We start from the raw sequence: 9,468 nt of genomic DNA, 5'->3' as shown, positions 1-9,468 counted from the left end.
CCGACAGACTCTCACAAATAAATAAAACATACCACCTAATGTACATTAATAGTACGCAAGGCTACGTACACACGCGAGATAACATATTTTAATGGGCCTCCATTTATAACTTTTGAAAATTATAGCTTCGATAGACAACTTCACACAGTAAATCCCGGTCAATATACCATATCGTCATAAAATGTGACATTTTACCAGTTCAGTTCCGAGCGCACTCGGTAACGTACATGCTCACTGAACTTACAAATATAATTTAATTTCGCGATTTGCACAGCAACCGCTATTATGACTATGAGTTCCGTAAAAATCATAGCCAATGAATTGATGTCATTCCTTCAGCACGCCATTGATAGTATGGACGAGATCAGTATCATCCACTTTCAAGAGAGAGGAGATCATCAACGCCAAGACGCTCCTGCACGAGGTGTTGATGAAAACAGACCAGATGCCGTCCCACAGGAGGGAAGAAAGGGGAGAGAGAAGTCTTCAGGACATGATAAATCTCCTGAAGGTAACTGATCCTGACGACGTACCGTCTTTTGTGGCAAGGAACCTGAGCAAGTTACCGCCCGTCACCTTCGACCCTTCGACGTCACCAGGTTGCTGAAGGACATCACACACCTCAAGGCAGGCCTGGCAGAAGTGTTGAAATTAGAGGCATCTCAGAGCACCATCAGGGACCTGCAAGCTGAAGTTGCGACGTTGCGTAACAATACAGTTGTAAGTAGATCAATAGAGGCCAGTAACATCAACACACGACGTAGGGCTTGCCAGCGAGTTTTGAATCAGCGAAATTCGACTCGACACCGGCCGCTGTGCCCGCACGTATAAGCGGTAATGTACTTGGAGGTGTCGCCTGCTGTTATTACGTCAACTCCTCAACGTGACTATGCTGCTGCCATCCGCCAGCAACCCAGAAAGCGGACAGTGCTGAGGACAGAAAGTGGAAGCGGGCACGCCCGCAACTAACCCGCTTGTAGAACTGTTTCGAAGCGTCTGACCGACAAGGATGGCTTCATGAAAGTTATAGGCTAGATGAAAGTTTTCCATTAAAAGATAAATTTTATGGTGTTTGTTTTATTAATAATGCTATTACTGATATTTTTAAATAGCATTGTGTAATCTGTCTACATACTAAATAAGAAAAAAAATATTACGTTACATACATATTCGCTGAGAGGAGAGGCCTATGTTCGGAGTTCCCTGCGACATCGAATCGGAAATGAAATGATTCGATGCGTAGTAGAACCAAAGTCAGAAACTGAAGTGGCAGTGGGCACGGCACGTAGCTCGACGGACGGATGTCCGTTGGGGCATTAAAGCCCTTGAAAGGTGACCACGTACTGGAAGACGCAGTATTGGTAGGACCCCCACAAGATGATCTGTGCAAGATCGCCGGAATACGTTGGATGAGGGCAGAACCGGACTGGTTGCCTTGGAGATCTTTGGAGGAGGTATTTGTCCAACAGTGGATATCTTCCAGGCGAAATGATGTAAACATAGCAATAAAAATACAATAATTAGACCCTAATTTAGTCATCAATGAGTTAGTAGTGCTTAAAAGTTGAAACTATACAATATATTCACAAAACAAAACTATTTGAATCTGTGTGAAACTGGCCTTATACTTTACCCCGTGTTTACTCTGTTGAAAAATTTTACGATACGTTATACGACTGAAGTGACAGTGAAAAATAGGAAAGACGTGAAATGTTGGCTAAATCTAGATTCTTCAAGATCTTTCTTACGATGTGAAAAATAATACTATGAATAACGAATGAAACTTAACATTTCTGGCACGAATAAGATTCTTCACTTAATTCTATTTGTTTTCTGTATAAAAGTGGGCAAACGAGCAAGAAGTATGATGGTCAGAACAGTACTCCATGTGAGGCTGAATTTGCGCCTTATAAACCTACAGTTAACGGCGGCCTAAATAACCACACCGACATTTTCAACCAATTTGACGATTCAAGTGACCACTGAGATGAACGCACGAACAGTCTCCAAGCTAAAAGAAATAGGGCCTATTTAGGCCCGCTTCGGATCAGGCATGGTCCGCCTAGCCCAAAGGAAGGTCGCCTAGATCTGAGCTCGAAACAAGGTCCAATATTGAAGGTGTATTATTTTGCAACGTCTGGGTTTCGCGTCGGTGCAATAATCAGTTCGTGTCAGACAGTGGTACATGAGCCCAGCCATTCAGTGTGGTGGGCGTTGAAATCATCAAGAATCACGCGGTGAGGATTTACTCCAGTATGGAATATGTTGCTTTTTTGGTATGCTCAAGAAGCCGGTAAATCTCTGAGCTATCACTATGGGATATGCAGGTATTGTTCAGGTGCAATCCAATTGTTCTTTGTGAATATACGTTTTTTAGATAGTCGAAGCTTAAATAGAGGTAAAGTTATTAGATCAGTTGAGATAATTCTTGCATTAGGTACTTACTTACCTACTTTTTAAAGGAAGTCAACACACCTTTATCATATTATTTGGTACCGAAAGTGTGCGATTTTCACATCAAGCTCACACAAACCACGATTGATATGTATAAAATAAACTTAATATGATATTAAGATACACAGGTAGTATTTATTAATAAGACCCTGAGTTTTCCTAAGATAGAAATTTAAAAATAAATGTTGAATCTAAGTATTATATTCATAATATTATATAACTTATTATCTAATATATAAAATTCTCATGTCGCGGTGTTTGTAGATAAACTCCTTCGAAACGGCTTGACCGATTCTCATGAAATTTTGAGTGCGTATTGGCTAGGTCTGAGAATCGGACAACATCTATTTTTCATCCCCCTAAATGTTAAGGGTGGTCCACGCCAAATATATTTTTTAATTTTTTTGACTTTTTTTTTAAATTTGATTGATTATGAGTCAACATCAAAAAATACATACAACTTCAAATTTTCAGCCATCTACGATCAACAGTTACTTTTGTATCGCGATTTTAATATTGGCAATACAACGTTTGCTGGGTCAGCTAGTGTCAATATATATAAATTGAAAATTTTTAACTAATGAAAGTAAAGACAGTGCACATCAAAAAAAATAACTGAAATTTTGTCCCGACAATTTATCTAATATACATAGCAAAGACTTTATTTCAAGGAATTTCTTTATTGAACTAATTCGGAGTAATTTATACCGGAAACACCTCGTTGTGTTTTAAATGTTTCAAAATCACGAACGTCGTGGAGTTTAATTAAATAGGTTTCGTTTAATTACCGCATTAACCTTAAAAGCTCTGTTATAGCTCTTTTCATGAGATAAGCTTTTGTAATATTTTGTCACAATTTCCCTAAGCCCTTCGTTTCGTGGCATAACGGCCTTAAATGAACCGCAATAGCAGCACAAAATCCACCTTCGCTGAAATACCTACTCGAAGTGGCTATTAAGCCGTTTGGGTTTCATTAAATTAAAAATATTCGAAGTATATATTATGTATCTTTTATACACATAAAATCTATTGCGTAGATAAATCTTTGGGAATAAAATTTCTTTTCGTATTTTTACGATCCTCTTCTTAGTAAAATAAGTAAGAAGAAGAGACATATTAAATATTAAAATACGTTTGAGTTATAAAAAAGTAGAAAAAATACGTTTTTCTCATCCTGGGCTAGGTCTCGATAACAGTATGTACCTGCCATGCAGCAGTAATTTGAAAGTATTTGTACTTCCCCTTGAAGGATGTCGTAGCTAGAGTCATTACTGGGCTAATGATACTCAAAATCTTATGCAGGTAATACTGAGACAACCCTGCAATGACCAGATAGAGTATTACTCTCATCTTTAGTCCGTTACACTCAGTTTCATAGCCAACATCGGGTTCACGTTCTTCTCAGGTCGGAGGCATATCTATTCGAATGTTGAAATGTGGAAGACTTACGGCTTTCCCCAATATTCAGTCTATCTCCGGTTGTGGCCTACTTGAGATAAAAATCGTAACTATCGTTGACTTTTCTGTCCCAATATACTTATCGACGGTAACTCACCTTATCCGTACACACTGTCTGTCAATGGGACGACGTATAGCTTACCAGCGATAGAAGTTTGTATGGATATTGCAATTCACGCTTCTCAATATAAGGCGATAAGAATGACTTAATGGGTATATTGGGACAGCTTCAGATTATTGACAGCTAATTATTGACAGTAGAAGGTAGTAATTTATCTCTATCTGTAGATACTATATTGGGAACGGCCGTTAATATATCTGGGCCAAGTCATTTTTATGAAATTCAAATGACGAAAGAATTTCAAGCTCAGGATCGCAACAATTGGAAAAATTAATACTGGTTGTTGAAATAAATTATGAAGTCTAAACACTTAAGTAGGTATGTCAATAAAATTACACCCTTGCATAATATACCTTGCCTGACACATGGCTCCGAAATTTGGACCCTAATTAAACATTGAAAGAATAACTTGCTGTACACAGAGAGCAATGGAGAGGAGTATGACAGGTTAGAAGCTAAAGGATAAGATAAGAAACACTGACCTAAGGAAAATTACGAACAAAATTGGAGATGGGCGGGACACATAATGCGAGATAGGATAGGATAGAAGTAGGGAAATTGAGCAAGAGAGTTACAGAATGGTACCCAAGAGATGGCAAAGAAGACGAGAAAGACAGCAGACAAGGTGGTAATACGATATAAAAATGACAACAGGACCTTACTAGAGAAGAGTTGTCCAAAACTGCCTTTGTAAAGAGGCACACCGAACCAACAAGAGGGTTACAGAATGGTACCCAAGAGATGGCAAAAGAAGACAAGGAAGACAGCAGACAAGGTGGTAAGACGAAATAAAAATTATAACAGAACCTTACATTTCCTTCATTACCATTGTGTTTAAATATTTGCATGCTAGGAATAGTGCTGGCAAAACATGTAAGCTCTTAATTTTTATTTAAATTTAAACACCATTGTATACTATGTTTTTTGCAAATAAATATATTATTATCATTATTACTAGAGTAGAGTTGCTCAAAACTGCCTTTGCCAACCTGCACACCGAACCAAGAAGAGAGTTACAGAATGGGACCCAAGACATCTCTTGGGTTGGACTTGGGTTGTTTGCCATCGCAAAAGAAGACGAGGAAGACAGCAGACAAGGTGGTAAGACAAAATAAAAATGACAACAGGACCTTACTGGAGAAGAGTTGCACAAAACTGCCATTGCCTGCCGGTTGGCAAAGGCACAGAACAAAGAGGCATTCTATAGTTTATAGCTTTGCAATCTTAGTGTTTCACATGTTAATTGTTTTTAGTACGGAAGAAAGCGGCTTTAATAATATAAAGCAAATCTGACAGCAGATAACTTAATGAGAAGTAGAGAAAAGATTAATTGGCTTTTTTTGAGTTAAGCCCTTACCAGTCAGTTTATTTATAAAGACTCCGTTTCGCGGTATTTTAAATATACTACCTTTGTACATATTTGTGTAAATATATTTCTAAAATACAAACGCAAGGTGATGATACAAATGATTCAACTTCACAGAAATAGATTTCACTGTAGATCCCCTCGACTGCCGAATATTCTTCTAATGTGTTTCATCAAAAAGTCGTTTCCTTGAAAACAACGAAGAAACTTTTCTAATTCGATCCAATCTAAATCCAATTACGTGTAACTGTGGGTTAGCCACGCGAACTGCGATAGCAATCTTAAATCAACCAACTTTATAGGTCGTTTATTTTCTGAGAAAATTGAAGCATGCATGGATTTGAAACACTATGAAATGTAAAATGTTAATACGCATTTATATTATGATATTTGTTTTAGGTCTTAATAAAGATTTTAGTCAACTTTTTCCGAAGTATTGTATTTTATGAGAAAATTTTACGAGACTAGCAAGATGGTAAACGATACGCCCTGCCCATGACAATGCAGTGCCACTCAGAATTCTTGTTTGAACTGAAGTTTGGGGCAGCATCGCAGTTGCGCTCTGATATAGCCTAGACTATATATAGTTTCTCAACCTTATTTTGCTCACCGCCCACTTTGAGAATCTGTTTTTTCTAGACTATTTTCGTCTATTACTATTCTATTATATTTTTTAATCTACCCACGCCCCATCTGCGCCATCTCAATGCCCCCTAATTTTCTCTGGGTCTTCTACTGCCCCCCCGAAAGTCTCAAACGCCCACAAGGGGGCGTTATCGCCCATGTTGAGAACCTATGGACCATCGGAAAATCCGGTGGGCGCCTCGCACCAATTGGGCCGGTGTCGTACACATATTAGTACGGACCGGACGTTACTATTAATAATGTTGTGCGATGGACGATGCGACATACCATTGGAATATGGTCCGCTACCGGACCGCGTCTGATGGTTTGGCCCTACCAAATACATTCATATGTTAAGGCTATTATATCCAACTAGTGAACTAAAGCTTACTATAGTCCTAACTATACATAACCACACCTCGAGCTTTCTTTACTCATCATTTTCCTAGCCTTTATAAGCCGTGAGCTCAGTCCAGTCCTCAGTTCTCCTCCTACATACAACGACGCGTTTTAAGTTCTAAATCCTAGTTTTATTTCATAATTATTTGTGTGTCATGTTTTTTTTAATTTCTGTCTCTGTAAATTTTCAAATAAAATAAAAATAAAAAACACGACAGCAAAAATAAAATAAGCCGCCTTCAGATCTACAATAATAATCAACAACAGTTATTGAATAAGCGCTAATTTGCAGAGATCCATTACTATCTTCGTTCGTATCATCGTTTGAAGTTATACTTCTTTAGGTGCGTTATGAAAATATGATGAGAGAGAAATTTTAAGATGCGCGCGCATCACTATAACAAAAAAGTTTCCTAAAATTTTCAGACGTTTGCGACATTCGTTATTTATGTTTTGTTTCTTCGTCCATCATTAGAACAGGCAAATGGTTCAAGCCCGTACAGCCGTATTCGTAACTTAATAATTAATTGTCAAAGCCATCATTGCAATATTGTTTCTACAAACGTAGAATAGCACGAGGAATAAATGATTTTAAGGAGTTTTGCTTTGTTAGGCCATAGAAGTATAACTTCTTGCGTTCATAAGTACACACACACATTTCTTTTAAGGTTCTCATGTCGTATAGTAAAAAAAGTATACACAGTTACGAAATCCGTGAAGTTTTATTGATCACTAATAATATTAATGATACAGTCCACTATCCCTATTAGAGACTCACGATAATTCTAATTGCACTCCCCATACATTGATGTAGGAATAAAAAACTAATCACATAAATGATTTATGACTCTTATCGTTGGCTGTTGCCCTTTGTTTTTAGTTTATTCCGATAAGCTAAGTAATTTAGGAAGCAGAAACTAAGTGATTTATGGTTTGTTAGTTAATTTTTCAATAAACTACTGTTCATTCAATAAATACTGATAAAGAAATGTCTTAAGAGTTCATGAACTTAGTATTCATTTTTATCGTCATTTGGTTTTCGTTGGTTGGTTTTCGTTATGGCATTCATTATATTATTGTGTTATTTAACAAATTAAGTTTTGTGTCCAACAAACTTGTGTCATTTTTTTTATTATTTAACATTTTTGGTGAGTTATTCAAAGATCAGACCAAAACTTTGTCTGCCAGGCCAAATCTCTTATCATACATGACGACCCACATAACCCAGTGGTTAGTGACCCTGCCTACTGAGCTAGAGGTTCCTGTTTCGAATCCTGGTAGGTGCAAACATTTATATGATGAATATGAATGTTTGTTTCCGGGTCATGGACGTTTATATGTATGTTTAAGTAAGTATATTGTATTATACGAGTATATACAATTGTCTTGTACCCATAGGCTATGCATAGTTTGGGGCAAGATAATTTGTGTAGAAGTCTGTTAAAAAATATATATATACATAGTTTTTTTTAAATGAACATTGATGATATTGAAATGTTATCGAAGATTATATTCATTATTCTTATATTTCAAAATTTAACAGACGCGATCTGGGCTTTAGTGGCAATTGGCACTCCAAGAGAAAAAACCAATGTTAAGTAAGGGTTAAAAATTTCAGATGACAAAATTCAGTACAAAACGTTTAAATAAATCATTTTTCTCTTCTTATGATGACGGGAAAACCTTACTATCGTTTCATCTTATTTATGTTAATGAATTATGGTCTTAAATAAATAGGTGACCTCCAGTAACCTACTTTGTAATAATATATTTTAATTATGTATATAATGTATAACTACTAGCTAGAATTTACTACAAATTATATACTTAAAGTAGTCAATACATAGTCTTATCTTATAACAGCTATAAATGGAGCATGGGGCTCACTTGATGATAGGTGATGACCCCGGCCATTACATCATCATCCATAATGCACCACCGATCGAATTTTCTACTTTTACATACTGGAGAAATATTAAAATTAGGTAGGTAGGTTTAATTGGGAGGTAAAGAGGAGTTCTAATTTCTGCTGTTGAAATTTATTTACTAAAACATGTTATTAGTACTTGTTATATATAATAAATTAAAATTATAAATAAATAAATTTAAATGTTTCATTAAAAATGGCTCTGTCGTGAATCCTATTACTCCACAGCTGAATATCTAAGTGATCGGACAGCCTGGGACTTGATTATGATTATTTTATAGCAATAACAATGACAGTACAATATTAGCCGCTTCTTCTCTCTCAGAGCGCCATTTGTATCCGAAGCGGCGGTAGTATCTAGTATGAATATACTAAATTTTCTTTCATTAATATACTAAATTCTAATGAAATGACATCAAAAAGAATTGTAAAGGAATCAATTTTGAGAAAATAAATGCCTTTTATGCCTTTTTATGGAAAAGTCGGAAAGTATGCAATATTTCGATAGGGAATAGAATCTATAACGCGTTGCTTGATATAAGTTATTTAGAACATTACCGATTCTCATATAGCACCTTCATATCATCATTCTATACTTAGTAAATAAGGTTCAAATTCCTTTGCAGCACCAATTTCAATTTCCCCAGTACATAAACCTATAATGAAGCTGACACTGAATTCATCTCGGCGTCAGCAAGTTTTTAGTAATGAATGTTAAGTGCCAGACGCCCTGATCTTCAGTCGCACCATAAAACTTCCACGACACGCCTTCGATGACGCACAGACAGTTTTACGACATTGCTGTGTTGATGTCCCCTATTTATAAACCATCGACATTATTCGTAGAGTCTTGTTTCTTTATTTTTTGATAAATCTACATGGATTTTTTTGAAGAGACAACTTCTTTTGTCGGACCGCAAATACATTTTCTCGTACGTAGTAGGTAGGTTAATGATCCTTAATAATAGATAATATTATTTTCTAGATATATAAATTGAATGCGATTGGCAATGAAGTTTTCACTTCTGCCGTACAGTCGTAAGCACACACACAATTTTTTTAAAGCTAAGTTGGTTATAAGTTAACTAAAATAAGTCTAGAAAATGTATTTTTTAAAAT

Source organism: Leptidea sinapis, chromosome 8 (genome assembly GCF_905404315.1).
Source record: "Leptidea sinapis chromosome 8, ilLepSina1.1, whole genome shotgun sequence".
Taxonomy (NCBI): domain Eukaryota; kingdom Metazoa; phylum Arthropoda; class Insecta; order Lepidoptera; family Pieridae; genus Leptidea; species Leptidea sinapis.
The sequence above is the reverse complement of the archived record's forward strand: the minus strand, read 5'-3'. Positions refer to the sequence as shown.